Source organism: Lolium perenne, chromosome 4, assembly GCF_019359855.2.
Source record: "Lolium perenne isolate Kyuss_39 chromosome 4, Kyuss_2.0, whole genome shotgun sequence".
NCBI lineage: Eukaryota > Viridiplantae > Streptophyta > Magnoliopsida > Poales > Poaceae > Lolium > Lolium perenne.
In genome coordinates this window covers 110,725,092-110,747,528 of record NC_067247.2, presented here as the reverse complement: position 1 = coordinate 110,747,528, position 22,437 = coordinate 110,725,092, and the positions used below count along the sequence as shown (strand labels likewise).

Sequence of the window (22,437 nt, the reverse complement as noted above, 5' to 3'; positions counted from 1 at the left end):
TAAGCCGCAAACACCTCAAAGAGACCAAGGTCCGGGAGGAGAAAAATACATGGGTCCGGTTTACTCCGGCCAAATCCTCTTGGGTCCGGCATAGCCTCAATGGCTATATGTCGGCACCCTAGTCAAAGACCCCCTCTGAAGCCAAAGGACATGGAGGAAGTACACAGATCAGCTTTAAAGGAAGCCCTGAAGCCAAAGCAGCTTGATGACGAATGGAGACTCGTAGCCGACCAAGGAGGATCACCAGACAAGGGGTGCTGAAGGGAAGGTCATGACCTGAGCCAAAGAAGCTTTATAAAGTAGGCTTAGGTAGGCATAGATTCCATTAGGGTTCCTTCTCTTGTAAGCCTCCTCTCCCCTATATAAGGAGAGGGGAATTTCCCTTGTGTGGGAGGGCTCGAATCCTAGATCTAAAACATACACTTCTTCTTCTACCTCTAGCTCTTCTACCTATGGCCAAGAGGCTAAGTGAAACACTTGTAGCTCCCTATTAAGATCATATAGCAACATCATGCAGGAGTAAGGGTGTTACCTCCTCACGAGGGCCCTGAACCTGGGTAGATCGCCTTGTTCGTATGTGAGTTCATGTGAGTCTCATCTCCATCCTCCCCTCCTCCGGCTCCATCGGTACACATCGGCCCCAAGTTAAGCCTACCCATGGCATCTGATATGGATATCCAGGCCTGGTACACTAGGACAGTCATTGATATGATGATTAAGTCTAAGGTTTTACCAGTATTTAATCATAGTCTTGTTATTAGGAAATAATAATGTAGCCAGGTAATGTGGTGGGCCATTCGGATTTAAATTAGTGTTTGTTTGACTTGGGCCTGTCCGAGTCAAACTAGGTTAGGCCCAATAGGGCTGGCCGGCCACCTCTCCCTAATATAAGGAGATGGTGCGGCCTAGGATTTAGTGAGATTAGATTGAATCCAGAATATGTAGAACTTTGAGTTCATACTATCACCGTCCCTATGGGATCGGCGTGCGTGACGGCGTCTTGGACGTTCGTCCGGTTATCCAATAAAGGTGTGAGAGTTCTTGAGTCTGTCAAGAGTAATCATAAGTGTTTGAGTATCGTTGAATCTGTCAAGGGAGTTCAAGATCTATCGGTCCTATGGATCATCAAGGTGCATCGTGAAAGATCGGGAAAATCCTTCCTCATCATGTGGTATCAGTTTGCTAGGTTGATCACGGTGCAGATTGCTCTGTTGCTCGATTGTTTCTGCTCGGTTGTCGTGGCTACCATTGGGTACGTCGCTGCCATGCTGTTGCTGAAGATCAAGGAGGAAGAAGTGGGCAGCAGAGTCAAGTTCGAGGATGCCTTTGTTTATGCGAAAGTAAAGGACGTCCGCTCCAGATCCGTTCTGTGGCGGCGCGTGTGCAGACCAGGCAGGAAGAAGGAGCGATCGAGCGCTGAAATTCTATCGAGGGCGCGTGCTTCCGAGAACGACGTGGGCCGCTCGGCCACTCACGCGAGGCGTACGTCCGGGAGTGACGAGTCATGTTGTCCCACGACGGGATCGCATCTGAAAAAGAATAAAAGGAAGGAGATCAAATTCGAATCATCTTTGGTTGGTATCTAAAGGTATAAACGTTGCCACCCCATGGCGCTCTCCGGGGCTATCCACGATGCGCACGTCGCACGCATGGGTTGGGTCGCTCACCCTCGCTTGATTACCAGAGATTGGGCCACGCGTTGTGCAGCGGTTGGATGCAGATGGTCGTGGGAGGAGGCAAAACGAACGCCCAGGCCAAACCCTATCCCTATCCCAATCCCCACAGGCTCTGCCTCCCTAGCTCCCTCTCCTGGCCGCCGCCTCCCCAACTCCCTTTCCCCGCTGCCGGTCTCCTCTCCGGCGAGCCGCCGGCGGCCATGTCCTCCTGCTCCGGATCATCAAGGCCAAGGACGAGCGGTGGGCCTAGGACGAGCGGCTCAGGCTAGTACGGCCGCGCTCGCCTCGATGTTCGTCGGCTCCGGCGAGGCCGTGGCTGTCCTCGGCGGCACGCTGGCCGCGGCGGACCTCATCTTCCGCACCACTACCTCGCGCCATCACCATCATCGGGAAGAGGGGCAGGTGGCCGCTGCACTCCGTCTCTCACTCATGTGCTCAGGTACCAGCTCCACCTCTTCTCCTCTCTGTAGCCGAGATCTTGCAGGTTGCAGCCGTCGCAATTGTTTTCTCCCTATGAGTTGGCATAGTCGTTCCCTGAGGTTTTCTGTTTGTGCCTCTCCTCAACGGGTCAGGAGAGGAAAAGGTGGAGGTCGTTGGGAGATGGGTGGCGCCCAGATCTCCATGAATTTAGGTTAGGTGATTTCTTCAAATTTCCACCATGTTCTGAGTTTCATCCCTGTATACACGGAAACTTTAAGAAGTAGCACATTTATTTATATGATTTTTTTTGCCATATTTGTTGATCTCTTTTAAAATTGCAGGAACTGCCAAATTTGGTCACAGTTAAAGATGTTGATGTTGATGTTGTTTTTGTTGCTTGCCTCATGGAACAACACAGGTTATTTATCTTCATCATGCATTTTCTGAAATGTTTTCTGTTAGTTGCTGAATTCTGTTAAGGAATCAAGTTACTGTTGTCCATTGGAAGATAATATTTTATTCCCATGTTATTTCAACTGATGTCTGATTGCAAGTTCTTCTATTAGGAAATTATTAGATAATTACCCAAGCAACTGAAGATTGTTGATGTCTCCGTGGTAAGCTCTCCACAAACTCAAGCTTAATTATCTATGTAGGTATTGCCTTGGTCACATAACAACCAGTCATTCTTATGAGTGACACTTGCAATATTTCCCATTGCGTGACATCTGAGGGTGCGCACAGTGGTATGGCCATGCTCATAGGGCACCGGAACTTCAGGTTTTTGGACTACTTTCCCCTACAGACTTGTTTTATAACTTCCATTTGTTGTATTGTTTTTTGTTACTCAGTTTCGTATGTTCGAATTTGAGCATTTGATAACCGACTTATATTCCTATTGACATGTTCCATCAGTGTTTGTTTTGTGTAATACCCCTAGCGCTTGAATTAGATTCCTTTGTAGCCCATCATATTTTTTATTCCTCTTATGCCAGTATATATGTTTGTTGTGAACTCATTTTCCGCTTCTTTGTTTATTCAGCAAGAGGTTGTGTATGCTTTGATAGAAGTTCTCCGAGATGAAATAAGAAATGCACGACTTGTTGCCAATCCAGGATGTTATCCCACGTCTATTCAGATCCATCTTGTCCCTCTAAAAAAGGTGAGAATCAATTATAGTTCTTAGTTATGATAGTCTTCGACGAAAGTTACAAAAGATTAGACATAATAGCCCCCATTTTCTATAGCACAGATGGCAACTTTCCATAAATATTCCCCCACTGTCATTCTCCTTTATGTACAATACAAAATGGCATAATTTTAATAATCTTCTTAGTATATAATTTCTTAGCATATTTTATTTTCCTTTCAGGCAAAAACTGATCAAGATGAGAAACATTATAATTGATGCAAAATCTAGGGTTATTGGGGCAGGCTTGTGTAATTTGAAGGTACCATGACTTTGGAATTTAAGTTTGTATGATTCCAAATCAATAGCCAATTTGCTCTCTATCACCTGCATTTCTTTAGGACGCGGAGCTAAGGAAGCAAATACTTACACCGAGATAGCCAAAGGCTTTAATGCTTATGAAATAAAAGGCCTCCGGCATGGTAATCGTATTTTTGCTAACATCTGAAGTCGGCATTCGCTTTATATCTATCATTATTATTATTATTTTGGAGAATCTTTTATTACTGTTATGTTCACAAACACATATGTTCCCCTTTCGGTAAATGCAACCTGGTTACAAATTATATACTTGTTCTATTATTGTGGCTTTCGTGGCCATACTGCGATGAGATAACACCATTTCAGTTCCTCAGGTTGAACAAGGGCTTTCAAATGCTGCTGAATCCAAAAGTTACTATCAGCTTCACCCCAAACCTTATCTACACGGTAAGCAGATATTCAGATATAACTCTTCTGTAGTTTACTGTTTGCTTCACTAGATGCATAATAAATGTGTTGAATGCAGTTGCTAAATCAATTTTTTATCTATATGGTGTACAGAAACGTTGGATGCAATCTACCATGTTTGCTGAAATGGCACCTGGATTGTCAGTGATTTGTATCGACATCTCAAGTCTACATACTTTCAAGTGGATTGAAGATGCCAAATCCCTATTTCTTGTTCTCTAACACTGTACATCGACAATCTTGTGAAAGGAGCATTTGGCTAGGTTGTGTACAACTTCAATCTGATGACGGATCTGACTGAGAACACGGGGCTGCAATATCAGCCCCTGTTTCCTTGATATTTGGTGTGAATGGAAGAGTTGAAAGTAATTGCAATTTTTTGGTTAAGATCATATTTTATTGTGTTATAAATTCTGGACATAATTTTTTTGCGTTATATTCAGATCCATTTAAGGTAGGTTTCGTCGCCCATTTGATTCAGCTTTTCTCCAAGTGCTAATCGACCACCCACTGGTTTACAAAACAATAAGCCTGAAAAGTCATATGTTGAACAAGTGGTCATCGTCCGTCAAAACACACCCGTACCTCAATTCTTATACTTGGTCTCCTTGTAGTCTGTACCTCAAAATCGTAGTGCTTGTAGCAACCTTATTAACAGTATGCCTTATTTGTGATCGAGTGTCTTATGTAGATACTCAAGAGGAACACAGCTGGAGATCCATGTCCGCCGATGCATTTACCCAGAGAAATAGAGAAGCACAAAATACCAAAGAGGTAGAAGTGTGCGCTAATATACTCTCAGTGCAATTATTTTTCTATCATGTCTGTTGTCATGACAACCAACCAGAATGGCTTTCATAGTTTCATTGCCTTTACCTACCCAGCATTTACATGTCCTACATAAACACTAGCATATATCTGCACTTTCTTGTGCCCCTGTTCTTGGGTCCTTGCTGTGGGATGTGTCAAACATCACAGGCTTACAGAAAATTTTAGTTGTGCATATCCAGTAGAGAGGCCACCCCTCATCTTATTAGGTGGGCTATTATTGAACAAACATACACTGATGAATGGTCATTATGAATAATATACTCCCCCTGTTTACTCAGCTACTACATATTTTATTTGGCTATGGCAATGTTGACGTTATTCCTATTTGTTGGTTTCAGTATGTACTTTTTGTCATGTTAGATTCATTTGCTTCCGATTTCATACATCGTTCTGACTACAAGGTATATACTAAAAGCACATGCCTTTAGCCTAGGCTTAACGTCTATGGAATTTATCTAATACATGTAAGATGTTTTTATTGGTGAACAATGTAAAATGCTTGAAGTGTTTGCCTTCTTATGTACATTTAATAAGGTATAGTAATTATAAAAGTGGATGTGAAGTAATAATCTGTGAACTGCAACATTTGTGAGGATATTTATATACAACCATGTCGGATTGTTCATGAATTTTAAGTTTGAAAGTTTGAAATACTCAGACCAAAAATTCAAAGTATCTTTTCTCCCCAGGATGTTCTGAAAAGAAAACTAACGCATGACTGTTCTCAATAAATTTTAAACTGCAATCTATTCAAAGATTTAGTCTATTTGCTTAGAAAATTGGAATGGCCCTTCTGGGTACTCCTTGATGATGCAGACCTGAGTGGGTAATGACCATTTCTTCTATTACATGAGTATATGCTTCCTTTGTTTCACGTTTAATGGATTCAACTATGATACCATTAGGCAAGTTCACAATTTCTTATTGCATGCTACTTTCTATCGACAAACTACAAAGAGTGTTGCAACCAGTTTGTTGACAGTTTTATTCTCTTTTGGCATGCTCGTGGCCATTTCCACCTTCTAATTGTGTGCTTTGGTGCTCTTCCCAATCTTGACATTTCTTATGCTGGTCCAGCTACACTTTGACTTAAATAACTGCAATATTACTCCGACTCTATTAGAATGTTCAGATTTTGGAGCCGCAAAGACTACATTCAAGAAATTTGTGAGTACAAAGCAAGAATACGTGCTCAGCTTTTTCTCTCTGATTTATCATCTTTACATGTATGATTGCTCAGCCTGTTGCTCTTCAAAGATGTTTCTCATGCACAAAAATTTGTATATCTTAGAGTGAGTCACAAAGTCAGGTTTCTCTCTCTTTGACTTCCACCATTCTCACGTGATACATGTACAATTCCTCCATGCCTCCACCTTTTCTAGGTTGTGCCATGGAGCTGCAGGGTAGAGGAATGAGGCTGGCGATGGGAGGGAAGAGCAGGCCGGCCCTGGTTCATCATGGAGAATGCTTGAAAATTAGGCGTGGCTGCTCTCTCTGCTTCGCCTCTTCTTCCATGGACCATGTATCTGTGGTACGTCGCTTTGTTCCCTATGGCTTCCTGAACGCTTGTCATGTGTAGAGCGGCCCCTAATGGTTATTGAGTTTCATCTCATTGTTAGGTTGCCTACAGGGTGACAAAATCGAGGGCTGCAGCTAGAGCATCAAAAGTGGAACTCGATTGTCCACTATCAAGGCTTTGGTAGCATAAGAAGTTGATTCAGTGGTAAATGCATCAGGAGTTCCTACTTCCATCTTACCCTAGGCTTGGTAATTATGCTAAGAAATTTTGTAAATGACAGTTCTTCGTTTCGGTTTTGTTTCCAGCTTATTTTTGCTGAAAGATTATAGTTCCTGGTATGATTGTGTGTATTTCTTTGCTGAGGAAAATTGCTCAGTAACACCATAAATATTATGCCAGTTTAAAAGTAGAATCATTTTGTTTGTACCCCACTGGCTCGCACTCCTCCGCATAAATGTACTACACCGCACCTACAAAATCACGTGACTATTGGTTTGTACTCAATGCAGATATAAAAGGGTCTTGCTGGATAGTGGTCCTGCACCACACCTCAGTCAATAAGTTCAGTTTTGTAGAATTTACTAGCATGTTTTCTAATGGATGGCTGAAGCACAGCTTGCTCAAAATGCTATATACGTCGCCAACCTGGTATGTTTTCTCTTTGTGGAATGGTGTGTGGAAGTAGCCTTCTTCAGTAATCTTTGACATGTCATAATTTGTAGTAGCTCTCAAGTGCGAAATGATCTTGGCATATAGGTCTGGTATCTTAATTTTCTAATGTATATATGATCATATGTTCTCTTAATTTGTGTGCCATGCCATTGTTGTTCTCACAAGGCCTAATGATAGGCCGATCCGATCATTTTCAGGGTTTGGGTGACTCGACGCTGCAGCAGGTGGAGCAGAAGTGGATGCAGTCTTCATGTTAATCACTGGTTCTTCTCTCTATTTCTTTTCTTTCTATTCCTGTAATTTATTATCATGTGATTGGTGAGAGCTGATGGAGGAAGAGATCTGGCGGCATTCATTTTAAGTGACTGAAAAATATTGTGAGGCACATATATATCAATCATATGCTTCCTTCAACTCATCCAAAATATCTAATATTGACTCTAATTTTTAGTTTGTTATGTACATTCTCCCGCATGCAAAAACTCTGTCTAGGTTTTTTTCTGGTTTATATTACTATTTTTTCCTTAATACTCTGTCTGTATCTGTATGTTAGGCCAAGATAAACCACAACTGCAGTGATATGAAGGTAGATGGGGTCAGTTTCCCCATGTCTTATGTATATAGATTTTGGAGTTGGACCATCCTGGAAAACATAACTTTCCTTTGTTCATTTTCCCTATTTTTATGAGCCTCCTCATTTGTTTGCCAAAGAACCTGCTGCCGAATTATTGTCACTCGGTTGTTGTTTTTATTGCTCTTTTCATTGTTATACTTATATTTAAAGATGAACACAATTAGACCTGGGAAGTTACGATTGCTTTTTTAGCTAACAGAAGTTGTATTTGTAAACCACTTAGTATCTATATGTAACTGTAGGATTTTAAAGAATTTAGTAACGACCATGTACTATAGGCTTCTGTGGCAAGCCACTGTTTTTGTAGTTACTTCAAAAAATGTTTAGGATTTTCTCTGCTGTATTACCTTAAATTTAGTTGTTGATTAATTTATTTTTTCCTTTGCAAGAATGCCCGCTTTTGGTGATGCAAGTAGCTATTGGGTGATTTTCTGTTAACTATGTCATGGCCTCCAAAGACATGTCCTTCCATTTGTGTTTGGCTGTATATATGAAGTAGGTTCAAGCTGCAATAGTTACCGTGTGTTCTTCACTTACCGCTTGTTTCGTGCAGCCTACCATTCCCCTGTTGTTGATTATTTTCTGGTGTCTGTAATAATATTAAATTGAGGTTATCTATTTTCTTTGACAAGAAAAGGCAACCTTGATAAAGAACGTTGCAAATTAAGCGGAAGAAGAGAGAGCGAGGGAGGAAAAAAGGAGACTCCCAGATCACTGACAACACCTACAAAGAAAAATGGGTAGTCCATGGCTTTGTCCTTAACTTGCACATCCTGGAATAAAATCTGGAGCTATAGATTTATTTCCAAATTGGTAGGAGTATCACTGTTGGTAAATAATGATACAACAAACGAAGGGCTTAGGAGTAATAAATTTCCTATTGATTAGGGCAATGTAATCTCTGTTGGACTGTAGGCTGAAAAGTACCAAACTGAGAAACACCGAAGTTAGGTGAGGCTGAAGTTTTTCGAATACCTTGAGGATGCAACATACAGGAATGCATCCCCGCCATCTGCCCAGGGGGAACAAAATCACCTACTCTCAATAGAGAAGATGGAACATCAGGTACATAATGGGCATTATATTCCAGAAAATAGTAGAATCGAAGTGTTCTTAGGAATTGTATTAATGAATATTTATATAGTGTTTCACACATGATAGTTTTTTATTTCACTTCTAAAGATGCTTAATATAGTGTTTTGTAATTGTTTACCGGGGCACTAAGACACTCATGTGCTACTACTACTACGTTTGTGATTTTGTTTGTTTTATCCTAATTTAATTCACCTCACTTCGTTTTGAATTAAACCTGAAAAACACATTAATATTGTCCAACTTATTTTTTTACTTTTTACAAACCGTAAATCGATGGGAACTTCACGGGATCGTGCGCCAAGGCGCCATTTTAAGGTACAGTAAAGATAGTTAGAGAGATTGTTGTATTTGGATGTTCTTTATGAAAATTTAAAAGTAGTTTCCTGCACACCACTTTATTTTTCTATATTCTCTCCTAATTTATTCATGTACATCAGTATGAGTATAAATGCTATCTCCTAAAATATTTCATTCTGCTAGGTTCCTACATTTGTGTCCAGATCTATGTAACTATTGACTACACACGAGTGGTGAACTTAAGTATTGAGCGAGGGAAGAAAATGGCTCCAAGGTAACATACTAAAACACTTGAGAGCTGGTTTCTGAGAAATTTAACATTTACTACTCACCTAAAAAGGCATGTACTAACATTCAGGGAGTAGGATACAATTATGAACAAGCAGCGCCCCTTCAGTTTAAGCAATAATTTAATTTAGTGAGGTTGAATTCAATGTTTAATTTTATTCGAACCCAGTATATCTATGATATGTTATTTGCATAGAGTTTTCTTCTTTCGAAAACGGAAGTCCCATCATTTGCTTGCATATTTGTTTGCCCACAACCAAAATATTGCTTTATTAAACTGAACTTTCTTTAGCTTTTGCGCTACAGCTGAGAGCAGGTATTATTTCCTCATCAAGCATGCGATTCATCTTGCTGCCAACTATTGCATTATTCAATCTATTTGCACATTCATGTGTTATTATTTTGCCAATGGTTTACCTTAACTGTCTATTCCTGGATTGACTTAGTGTTCTACCTTATGACAACTTATGGCTTCCAAGATTACTTCAGTCCAGTACAGTATATCGATGCAACAGTTAAAGGAAGAGGCTTACCGCTATGACTTCGATGTGCATCCTACAGATTACGAGGTTTGATCATCGTTACCTGAACTATCACTACTTGTGTGTCAGTGTCTGTTTCGAGTATTGATCTCTGATCATGGAGTCATTGTGTTTGAACAGCTTTGCTTTAAACCTGAATGGTACCCCCTCCATGTGTTTAGCTATTGTAATCTCTGAACAATGTGTTCATGTCCCCATTGTAATATATTTTCCTATTTTCTCACTTGTGTTTGGCACATTTCTCTACTGCACTATCTGTAATTACCTCTCTGATGGTCAATGGAATGTTAACCACTCATGTTTCCTCTACATTATGGTGGTTCTCAAACACGTTTGGTAGAAAAGGAATGCTTTGAATATTTGTTATGGTTTACAGTCTCTCTGTATGTTTATTCAGATTCTCCCAAAGTGTTGATGTACCATTTCAGATTATTCGAGACATTCTATATATCATATACATTTCTCCCTTATCTTCTTTGGTTACTTTTATTTGGTCCCATTTTCTATGGTGGCTTGAAACATGTTTTTACAATCTAAATATTATTTGTTTATAAGAAAAATGCTAAGCCAGATATAGATATTTGCTTTTGTACTTGGGAACGCCATGCCTTATTCATATGTCTGTTCTTTTGTACTCCACGTTTTCTTATATGTTCCAACTTCACGAGATAATGACTTTGAACTAGGTAATTCAAATTTACAAATATTATCATTTTTTTCACCTGATTTTTACTGTTGTTATACAAGATGTGAAATCTACGGAGTCGTGCGCCAAGGCGCACATCTAAATCTAGTGTAAGTTTCATTGCGGCTGGCAAAGGAAACGACCACGGTTTTTGCTGGAAATTTGCGCGTGGAGTTAGCTCGAATTGCTAATTAGCTGATGCGTTTTGGAACAGGGAAGGAAACAGATTGGTGAGCATTAATAAAAGAAGAAAAAAAGAATAAGGAAAGTCCAGATTGGATTGGTTTATTTTCATCGCATGGTGGACATCAAAAGGAAAGAAAAAGAAATTGAGGAGTTTGTGCATGGATTGGAGATATGGTTGGATTGTGTCCGTTTCACGTGGGATTGCTTCTGCGCTTCATTTTAGCAGGTGCGGCACATATATTTTGGAGTACAAACAGGGACGTGTCAATGTTTGGTGCAAATTTATAGACCGGTCGTGAATTGCAAAGGAAAATGCTGAATTGTTTTGTTGGTGCGTGGAATCTAGGCCAGCAAAAGAAACGAAACAGATTCCAAAACAAAAAAAGGCAGTGTACGAATCAGATTGGACTTCTGTTTGCATCTGTCAAGGCAACTTATGGGATATCACGTGGCTTACTTCAATTATATTTGTTTGCATCTACGTGACTGCATTTTCTGTCCGATCCCGTGGTGCAGTTTTTGGTGCACGGAGCAGAAGAAAAAAAATTGTGAAAATAAAAGGAGACACTGGCTTTTAGAAGATTGCGTACTCGGGTATGTTCCTTGTTGTTCAAACACTTTTATCAGAAAATATCTAGACCTTAGAGAGACCAATCATGCAATCCAAATTTCAATAAGCTCTACGGTAGTTCTCCACTAATAGATTTAGGGAGTCACTATTGAACAGATGTCTGTTTTGCAATTTGGAAACAGACAGATTTTGAGAACCAATAGAAAGTTGACAGCTGTCAGACTCAAAGCAATCAGTAAAAATGAGAAATCTGTCTGTTTTCAGCCCGGTCCAACAGACGCTTTTCTGTATCCATAGTTTCTTCTCTCGCATCTGCCCACAATCACATGGTCACTGTCCTATGACTATTTGAGTCCACGTTTCAGTTTCGGCTCCGTTGAGTATACAGCCTGAACAGGCCACTAAAACTTACAAGTACAAAAAGACAACCGCACATCATTCGCCGCACAGACCAACTCCACCTACTTTGACTCTGCTCCTAGCCTGGCGGTGGAGATCGAAGGAGCACACAGAAAAGAAGGGAGAGAACCAAGAGAGAATTCAGATCTGAAATGGAAGGAGAAAAAAGGAAGGGCAAGCAAATTATGCAGTATGACATACGTAGTACCTGACACTGATGATCCACAGGCTACCCTTTTTTTGATCTGTAGCATAGAAAAGGTGATTTAGCTCATACAGACGACTGATATCATTTGATGATTCTTACATGATTTCAAGACAAAACTACCTTTTGAATCCTTTAGACATCCAACAAGATTAGTCCCAAAATAGAGGCACATGTTTCCACCCGCCACCCGGTAACAGTAGAAAACCGGTAACAGTAGAAAATCACTCTCTGGAAAAACTGCATATCAGGAGAAAAGAAAATTAAAGAAACCATAGAAACTTCCACAAAACCATATATGATGATTAAAACTCACAACCAATTTGTCTTACAAAACTCACAATCAAGTTATAAAAGACTCATACTTACCAAATGACACGTGCTCTGTCCATAAAACGTTGAATAAAGGGAAGCTGATGAAAAGAAACATAAATAATGGCATGAACGTTGAACTAACCACTGCATAAAACATAAATTGAATGACCAAACACCAATGAAATCAAGTTGAAGAAGAAATTAATCAGATAAATAACTGAAGGAAAATGATTACTTGAAACTAGCACTAGTGGAGGAGAAACTTCCCAGTGAAATTAGGCTAAGCCGGGAAACTACCACTAGAAGTGCAACAAAAATTGATGTCCTGCAATCCCTACTCCATTCTCGAAAAATTCCCCTACTTACGTCCTCTTACTTTCTATAGTTTTATATGCACTTCTAAATATGGGTACTTGAAAAAGTAATACTGAGAAATAACTGAGAATGCTGAAGAAATACTGAGGACATAAAACTGAAAGTATGAGAAAAAGAGAAATGAACTGTAAAAATAAAAAGTTGAAAAAAGGGCTCCTCCTCCTTTTCCCGGGCTTGGAACCGCCTGCCATACATTATAAACTGAATGGTAGGCGAAGTTACCTCCACCCCAAACAAACGAAAAGATAAAAAAAAGGTAAAGTGTGACTCACACGAAATTAGAGAAACATGAAAAAATGATAAGAACCCATCACCGTTGGAGTTGAGAGTTCATGGAGATTTTAGTGTCTATGACAGAATATCAGACCATGGGTTATAGCTGATTAGACGTATACAAAAAAGAATGACAAAATGATAATAAGAGCCCATCACCATGTTGATCTGCAAAGAAACTTGGGAATTTTTCTAAATTAAGAAGACAGAAAAGTGCCATGAAGTGAAGGAAATCAGGTAAAACGGGAAAAGTACAACAAAATGAAAAAGAAAAGGAACATGGAAAAGAAAAAGAAAAAGAAAACGTGGCTTACCGTTAAACATAGTTGTATGTTGGTACGAGTGAACCGATGCATCAGTAGCCTGATGCACTTGTCATCATATAAGAAGTGGACACTCTGATCTCTAGACCTAGACGACACTACACTGGATGTCCACTCAACACATGATAGTAGTTCTTCAAGATCAACCCGACCCTACATACCCACAGTGATGGCTAGAACTTATTTGGTGTAGATGAGCAAGGGCCATGATAAGTACTCCTATATGCAAGTTTGGAAAAAGATGGTGCGCTCTGCTTTCATATAATAAAGGTTATGCTCCACTAGGATATGGAAAAGATACATGACAAGTATATAACAGAACGATGGTGCAAGAAAGATAAGGAAATGCATAAACCTCCCTTGTACCAAGAAGTGCAGAGGACAGTACAGTGAGATTCTGCATGTTCATTCAGAGATTGGTTCACATGCCCTGAATGATTCAAGAAGCAAAAGAAAGAAAATGAAGAGAACTCCCAAAATAGAAGAAAATGAAGAAAGAAAATGAAGAGAACTCCCAAAATAGAAGAAAATGAAGAAAGAGGATCTGAACTCTGAACTAAACTACCTCTTACCTTTGAATCTCTATACATTAAAAACTAAAGAGTAAGATCTGAAGAGTAAGGATTGAGATCCATATATACAGAAAACTAAAGTTTGAATGCAAAGAGGGGATGGTATTGGAAAAAAAATGAAAAGAGGGAGATGAATAATGAAGAAAAAGACCACCATTTAGGACAAAATGATGCTCAATATTTAAGAATAACAAAGAGACTTGATGACTAAATCAAAAGAGGTGAATGAGGAACATAAGACTAAACTCAAGAAATTCAAAGCAAAGAAATGAGGACTGAATTCTGAAATATCGAGAAATGAGTGAATGAAAACGTGAAATACTAACCTGAATTTTAAAATACCGAGAAATGAGTGATGAAGAAATGAGAGACTTAAGAAACAAATTGAGCAAAAAAAACTAAATAACTAAGATACTGAGTAAAATTCCAAGAAAATGAGTGATTGGTTAATGAAAAATTAAAAGAATGATAAACTCATGAGAAAAGAATGAGCAAATGATTATGAGAGAAGGACCAAAGAGAGAAAGACATAGAGACTTAAAAATGAGGGAGAGAGAATAATGAAACAGAAACAGAGTGACTGCTAAGAAATAGACTAACTGGTAGACTAAAGAAAATTGATAAATGATAGATTAAAATAATTAATTGACAGGAGGACTAGAATGAGGAATGAATAATGAATAAATATATAAATTCAGACATCACTCAATAAATTATGAAAGAAAATGATGGAAACTAAATAACTAAAGGCACTTAAGAAAAATGAAAGAAAATGATGGAAACTCAAGAAACTAAGGAAGACTAGAAAAACTAAGATTGAGGAATGACCAAGAGACAAAGATGAAAAAAACTGAGAACCAACCTGAGGTTGGGTGGCTAGGAGGGTGGTTGTACCCCCAGCCCACCAGAGTTCAAACCCCAGGTTTGACATCTGTGTGTCTCATAACGGCGGAATATTCATTCAGTGGGAGGCGACGTTCCCGTCGACAGCGAGGCGCCTGTGGTGACTTCGTCAATTTCAAGATCCAATCCGCCAGCTCAGTCTTCCGGAGGTGCTCATAGGGGTAGGGTGTGCGTGTGTGCGTTCATAGGGGTGACTGTATGCGCGTGTATGTGAGCGTCTACGTTTGTACTGTGTTTCTCAAAAAAAAAAGATGAAAAAAACTGATGTAAACTTAATAACTAAAGACAGAGAAAGCTGAAAGATTAAATAAAACTAAAGAATGATAGAGAAAAATGAACACACTATAATTCTTCAGACCAACTATGATCCTCAACAATGCACCTTATAAATTTCAATAGCATTTGCATTTTCAATAAGACTGCTGGTTGAAGAGCATGATGTGCATTTGTAACAGAGTGCTACGTGTGTGGAACTAGTAGGACAAATCACAAAGAAAAAAATCGTTTTATTCAGGTGCATGTTTGCGTAATTCGTGTTGGCTTGTGTTTTTTATACTAAAGCATGTTAGATCCGAGGCTTTGCTAGTGTTTACAGGGAGATGTAGTCAGCTTGAACTCAGCGCACAGAGTACTACTTCGAAATTTCTCCCGCAACTGTTCTAGTGTACAAGTACATGATTCGAAATTTAGACATATATTATTATCTTTGCCCCGGCCTTTCAGGAAGAGGAACTGAGAGAATTGCTCAATAGTATCACCGGCTTAGTGCTCTGAATGTATAGATCTAGGCGACACCTCCTCCCCAACATGGAAAATACAGAGGACATACATCACGGGGACAAACTGAGGAACGATAGAACACGTACCGAAGGCCGCGTACATGTCTTCATCGCTCGCGGTTCACCGCCGCAGATCTGACAGGCTCCCGGTCCACAGAACTCCCCGGAGCCACACGAGCCCGCCGCATAGACAACTCTCTCTTCAACGAGGGTAGAGCGTCCCCCCAGGAAGAGCTCCCTCCGTCGACGGGCGCAACGGTTGCTGGGACGCCGCCAGCCTCTCCGCCATGGTGACTCTGGTGTCGCCGTCCACAGAACTACCAGGAGCCAAACCAGACGCCGCGGAGACAAAAATCGCTTCAACGTCGGTACAACATCACCCTCACGAAGGACTACCTCCCTACCCTCGAGTCCTCGACGGGACCGCCCCTAGCCACTCCGCCATGGCGACTCCGGCCGCTCCCCTTTTCTCTACCGAGACAGAACGAAGGACAACGATAACGGAAAATATAAATTCAAAAAGAAATGAATGAAAGAAACGAGACTGAAGCGCCAAGATTCGTGAGACAGGAACATGCATCGGACGCTTAAAAAAGTGGCTGTTTGCCAATTGCAAAACAGCTAGCTGTTAACTAGGAGATTTAAACTACATGATGCAAAAACTTAAACATGATCTAATTGAGAGCTCAAAACAATTGCCAAGCATCAAATTATTCAAGACAATATACCATAGTTTTAAAAACCGGACCGGTGACCGAACCGGTGAGGTCGTCGGTTCAGGTTTTTACCGGTCGGACCACTGGTTCGCTGGTTCACCGTCTGGTTTTTTAAACATAAAGCAATATATTTTTACTTACAAATGCTACAATAAAATAAATAATCATGTATGGAAAAAATTAATACTTATTATTTAACATAATCAATCACATAATGATATCAAAGAGTTGTCAACAACTGATCAACAATTTGCAAGTCCAAGACTAGAGATCCCAGCCGCGACCTAAGAGCAACCAAAAGAATGTAGTTAGCCAACTAGCCAGCTGCAATTGCCTGACGTACGCGAAGAGCCAAGTGCCCACAACAAATGTTGCTAGCTTGGATGCAGCGTCGGCAAGCAGCAAGTTAGCTAAGCAACAACCAAGTGATATCGTGTATACATCAAAGCTAGCAAAACATCCATCAAGAAAAATGGCAGCCGACGTTGCTAACGTGCATTCAAGTATACTGTGTAGATGTTGTACAAAAGGGACGGGTCTCTACTGTAAGCAAAAAGGAATTCTAGCTCAGCTGGTCTGCGCCCCTGAGCGCACCTCCTGAGGTGCAAGGCTCGAATCCTGCGTACTGCATGTAAATTTTTACAACGCTAAAACATTGAGCCGGTCAGACCGGCGATCCGGTTTATTGCGTGAAACCGGCGGTTCGACCCCGGTTTGCCCGGTTTAAGCCGGCTCGACTGCCCATACGGTCCAGTGCGCTTAAAAAGCCAGCCTAGGCCCCGGTTCCGGTTTTTTCCGGTTGAACCGCCGGTCTGGTTCGGTTTTTAAAACTATGCAATATACCAATTACCATATGAAGCATTTTCTGTTTCCAACCAAATAACAATCAATGATGAGGCTTTCAGCTTTCACCATGAACATTAAAGTAAGATGAAGAACACAAGTGTTCAAATGAAAAAGCGGAGCGTGTATCTCTCCCACACAAGCATGATAGGATCTGATTTATTCAGAGAATGAAAATAACAAAACGAAAATAAAAGCACACAGACGCTCCAAGTAAAGCGCAGAAGATGTGAACGAATTAAAATATAGTTTCACTAGAGATGACCTGATAAGTTGTCGATGAAGAAGGGGATGCCCAAGGCATCCCCAAGCTTAGACGCTTGAGTCTTCTTGAAATATGCTTGGGTGACCCACGGGGGCATCCCCAAGCTTAGGCTCTTCACTCTTCTTGATTACATTATATCACCCTTCTCTCTTGACCCTTGAAAACTTCCTTCACACCAAACTCAAAGCAATCTCATTAGAGGGTTAGTGCATAATCAAAATTCACATGTTCAGTAAGGACATAATCATTACCAACACTTCTAGACATTACCCATAGCTACTGAAATTTAATGGAGCAAAGAAATCCACTCAAACACAGTAAAAGAGGCAATGCGAAATAAAAGGCAGAATCTGTCAAAATAGAATAGTCCGTAAAGACGAATTATTTCGAGGCACTTAACTTGCTCAGATCAGAAAACTCAAAACTAATGAAAGTTGCGTACATATCTGAGGATCACGCATGAATTTTTGCAGATTTTTTTGATTCTTCTACAGAGATGAAAACGCAAATTCGTGACAGCTAAGAAATCTGTTTCTGCGCAGAAATCCAAATCTAGTATCAACTTTCTATCAAAGACTTTACTTGGCACAAAAACGAAATAAACATGATAAGTAGAGGTTGCTACAGTAGTAACAACTTCCAAGACACAACAAAACAGTAGGAAAATAAAAACATAGGTTATCTCCCAAGAAGTGCTTTCTTTATAGCCATTAAGATGGGCTCAGTAATTTTAACGATGCTCTCGCAAGAAATAAGAGTTGAAGCAAAAGAGAGAATCAAAAGCAAATAAGAAACACTTTTAAGTCTAACCCACTTCCTATGAAAAGGAATCTTGTAAATAAACAAGTCATGTAAGCATAATGCAATAAGCATAGGAAAACAAGATAAGCGCAACTTCAAAATTTTAAGCAAAAAGAGAGGTGTTTTAGTAACATGAAAATCCCTACAACCATATTGTCTTCTCTCATAAAGATTTTCAGTAGCATCATGAACAAACTCAACAATATAACTATCACATGAAACATTCTTATCATGAGCTACATGCATAAAATTATTACTCTCCACATAAACATAGTCATTACTATTAATTATAGTGGGAGCAAATTCAATAAGATAGCTATCATTATTATTCTCATCACCATAATCATCATATATAGGAGGCATATTGAAATCATAATTAATTTTCAAATCAATAGTAGGTAGACTGAAAATATGATAGTCATCATCGTAATCATCATATATAGGAGGTAAAGTATCATCAAAGTAAATTTTCTCCTCCATGCTTGGGGGACTAAAAATATCATGCTCCTCAAAACCAGCTTCCCCAAGCTTAGAATTTTCCATAGCATTAGCAACAATGGTGTTCAAAGCATTCATACTAATAACATTGCCATTAGCATGCATATAAAGTTCCATAGGTTTTTTAATTTTCTCTTAAAACACCTCATGTCCTAACTAAGGATAAATACTATAAAGAACTCTAATATTTTTGTTGTTTTCTATTAAGCCTAACTAGTGAAAATAAAAATAAGAAACAAAAAGATATAATTGCAGAATCTAAAGGAAATAGCTTCGAGCACTCACACACCGGCAACAGTGCTAGGAAATAGCTTAGTAGTCGGAGGATGTGAATACCTTTTACCTTACCTCCCCGGCAACGACGCCAGAAAATAGCTTGATGTCTACATGTGCTTCTATTCTTGTAGACATTGTTGGGCCTCCAAGAGAAGAGGTTTGTAGAACAGCAACAAGTTTACCTTAAGTGAATCACCCAAGGTTTATCGAACTCATGGAGGTAGAGGTCAAAGATATTCCTCTCAAGCAATCCTGCAATTAAGATACAAGAAGTCTCTTGTGTCCCCAACACACCTAAAACACTTGTCAGATTTATAGGTGCACTAGTTCGGCAAAGAGATATTAAAACGCAGGTGGTATAGATGGTGGTAAACGGTAATTGTGATCTGAAATAAATATTGCAGGAAATAAAGATGCAGTAAAACAGTAAATAAGCGGTGTTTGCAGTATTTGGAAACAAGGCCTAGGGATCATACTTTCACTAGTGGCCACTCTCAACATTGCAATCATAATTGAATATAAATATAAGCACTTCATCATACTACTCTGAAAACACTCTCTTGTTGGATAAAGAACTCAAATTCATTGGGCAAGTGTGCAAAAGCACACCTCAAAGGCGTATTCCCAAGTACTAATAAACACCCCACACTGTCATCGTGAGCATTCATAGGAGGTACTAACACACCACAATTCATAAGGGAGTTACACACGGCGCACACACTGTACCGTTACACCGAGGTCACAGTAACCCCAAAGTTCACATAATAAAACACTTGAGTAGCATATGACATCTAGATTGTAAAGCCTATGATCACATAAAGATCACATCATAAGAGAGAGAGATTGAACCACATAGCTACGATAGAGCCCTCAGCCTCGGGGGAGAACTACTCCCTCCTCATCATGGGAGACAGCAATGGCGATGAAGATGGCGGTGGTGTCGATGGAGATGGATTTCGGGGGCAATTCCCCGTCCCGGCGGCGTGCCGGAACAGAGACTTCTGTCCCCCGAACTTGGCTTCGCGATGGCGGCGGCTACGCAACTCTTCATGGAATAAGACTGATTGCCTTAGGTTTTTTGCGACTGGAAGAATATATAGGCGGAAGGGCGGCCTCGGAGGGGTCCCGAGGGGCCCACACCATAGGGGGCGCGCCCCCCTCTTGGCCGCGCCGCCAGGTGGGGTGGCCACCTCGTGGCCCCTCTCCGTCTCTCCTTCGGTGTTCTGGAACAATCCGGGGAAAATAAGGCCTTGGGCTTTTGTTTCGTCCAATTCCGAGAATATTTCCTGTGTAGAATTTCTGGAACCAAAAACAGCAGAAAACAGGAACTGGCACTTCGGCATCTTGTTAATAGGTTAGTTCCAGAAAATGCATAAAATGATATAAAGTGTGAATAAAACATGTAGGTATTGTCATAATATAAGCATGGAACATCAGAAATTATAGATACGTTGGAGACGTATCAAGCATCCCCAAGCTTAGTTCCTACTCGCCCTCGAGTAGGTAAACGATAAAAAGAATAATTTCTGAAGTGACATGCTACCAACATAATCTTGATCAACACTATTGTAAAGCATATGAGATGAATGAAGTGACTCAAAGCAATGGTCTATAGTTTGCTAACAAAAAGATAATGACTAAACAACTGAATCATATAGCAAAATTTTTAATGAATAGTACTTTCAAGACAAGCATCAAAAAGTCTTGCATAAGAGTTAACTCATAAAGCAATAGATTCAAAGTAAAAGGCATTGAAGCAACACAAAGGATGATTAAGTTTCAGCAATTGCTTTCAACTTGTAACATGTATATCTCATGGATAGTTGTCAACATAAAGCAATATAACAAGTGCAATAAGTAAACATGTAGGAATCAATGCACACAGTTGACACAAGTGTTTGCTTCTAGGTAAACTGACTCAACATAAAGTAAAAGAAAGGCCCTTCGCAGAGGGAAGCAGGGATTACTTATGTGCTAGAGCTTTTTATTTTGAAAACATGGAAACAATTGTGTCAACGGTAGTAATAATTCATATGGGTTATGCATAAAACTTCCTATAAGTTGCAAGCCTCATGCATCGAATACCAATAGTGCCCGCACCTTGTCCTAATTAGCTCGGATTTCCATGGATTATCATCGCATTACATATGTTTTAACCAAGTGTCACAAAGGGGTACCTCTATGCCACCTGTACAAAGGTCCAAGGAGATAAATCGCATTTGATTTCTCGATTTTGATAGATCTCAACTTAAGGACATCCATACCGGGAAAACATAGAAAACAGATAATGGACTCCTCTTTTTAATGCTTTAAGCATTCAACAACAAATAATATTCTCATAAGAGATTCTGAGGATTAATGTCCAAGCTGAAACTTCCACCATGATACATGGCTTTGGTTGACGGCCCAATGTTCTTCTCTAACAATATGCATACTCAAACCATTTCAACTCATGGCAAATCTCCCTTACTTCAGACAAGACGAACATGCATAGCAACTCACATGATATTCAACAAAGGTGTGACAAGTTGATGGTGTCCCCAGAAACATTGTTACCGCACAACAAGCAACTTATAAGAACTAAGATACATAAGCAACATATTCATTACCACAATAGTTTTTTAGGCTACTTTCCCATGAGCTATGTATTGCAAAGACAAGGAATGAAATTTTAAAGGTAGCACGCAAGCAATTTACTTTGGAATGGCAGAAAATACCACATAGTAGGTAGTTATGGTGGACACAAATGGCATAGGTTTTGGCTCAAGGTTTGGATGCACGAGAAGCATTCCCTCTCAGTACAAGGCTTTGGCTAGCAAGGTTGTTTGAAGCAAACACAAGTATAAACCAGTACAGCAAAACTTACTTAAGAACATATTGCAAGCATTATAAGACTCTACACTGTCTTCCTTTTTGTTCAAACACTTTTACCAGAAAATATCTAGACCTTAGAGAGACCAATCATGCAATCCAAATTTCAACAAGCTCTACGGTAGTTCTCCACTAATAGATTTAAACTACATGATGCAAGAGCTTCAACATAATCTAATAGAGAGCTCAAAACAATTGTCAAGCATCAAATTATTCAAGACAATATACCAATTACCATATGAAGCATTTTCTGTTTCCAACCAAATAACAATCAATGCTGAGGCTTTCAGCTTTCGCCATGAACATTAAAGTAAGATGAAAAACACAAGTGTTCAAATGAAAAAGCGGAGCGTGTCTCTCTCCCACACAAGCATGATAGGATCCGATTTATTCAGAGAATGAAAATAACAAAACGAAAATAAAAGCACACAGACGCTCCAAGTAAAGCGCATAAGATGTGAACGAATTAAAATATAGTTTCACTAGAGATGATCTGATAAGTTGTCGATGAAGAAGGGGATGCCTTGGGCATCCCCAAGCTTAGACGCTTGAGTCTTCTTAAAATATGATTGTGTGACCCACGGGGGCATCCCCAAGCTTAGGCTCTTCACTCTTCTTGATCACATTATATCACCCTTCTCTCTTGACCCTTGAAAACTTCCTTCACACCAAACTCAAAGCAATCTCAT

General features: G+C 39.8%; 3 long non-coding RNA genes across 14 annotated transcripts; 2 read left to right on the top strand and 1 right to left on the bottom strand.

Annotated features, from left to right (window-relative positions):
* The first annotated feature begins 1,777 nt into the window (after window positions 1-1,777).
* On the top strand, window positions 1,778-4,284 carry LOC139829949 (uncharacterized). 2 transcript variants are annotated; one of them, XR_007863953.2, is made up of 9 exons: window positions 1,778-2,115; window positions 2,249-2,307; window positions 2,438-2,514; window positions 2,663-2,876; window positions 3,139-3,258; window positions 3,469-3,547; window positions 3,627-3,707; window positions 3,921-3,993; window positions 4,108-4,284. It is a non-coding gene; the product is annotated as an uncharacterized lncRNA (long non-coding RNA). The 2 variants fall into 2 exon arrangements; XR_007863959.2 differs by having other exon boundaries at window positions 3,913-3,993; window positions 4,108-4,283.
* Window positions 4,285-5,448: 1,164 nt separating this feature from the next.
* LOC127321281 (uncharacterized) lies at window positions 5,449-10,190 on the top strand. 10 transcript variants are annotated; one of them, XR_007863961.2, is made up of 7 exons: window positions 5,449-6,376; window positions 6,465-6,612; window positions 6,874-7,012; window positions 7,234-9,080; window positions 9,266-9,336; window positions 9,797-9,919; window positions 10,013-10,190. It is a non-coding gene; the product is annotated as an uncharacterized lncRNA (long non-coding RNA). The 10 variants fall into 10 exon arrangements; XR_007863955.2 differs by having other exon boundaries at window positions 5,451-6,376; window positions 9,830-9,919; XR_007863956.2 differs by having other exon boundaries at window positions 5,452-6,376; window positions 7,234-8,735.
* A 1,263-nt stretch (window positions 10,191-11,453) lies between these two features.
* Window positions 11,454-15,942, bottom strand: LOC127321285 (uncharacterized). Of its 2 annotated transcripts, XR_007863963.2 has the most exons (4): window positions 12,308-15,942; window positions 12,062-12,178; window positions 11,942-11,978; window positions 11,454-11,817 (listed from the first exon to the last, which is right to left on the bottom strand). It is a non-coding gene; the product is annotated as an uncharacterized lncRNA (long non-coding RNA). The 2 variants fall into 2 exon arrangements; XR_011742747.1 differs by having other exon boundaries at window positions 12,062-15,942.
* Window positions 15,943-22,437: the final 6,495 nt, after the last annotated feature.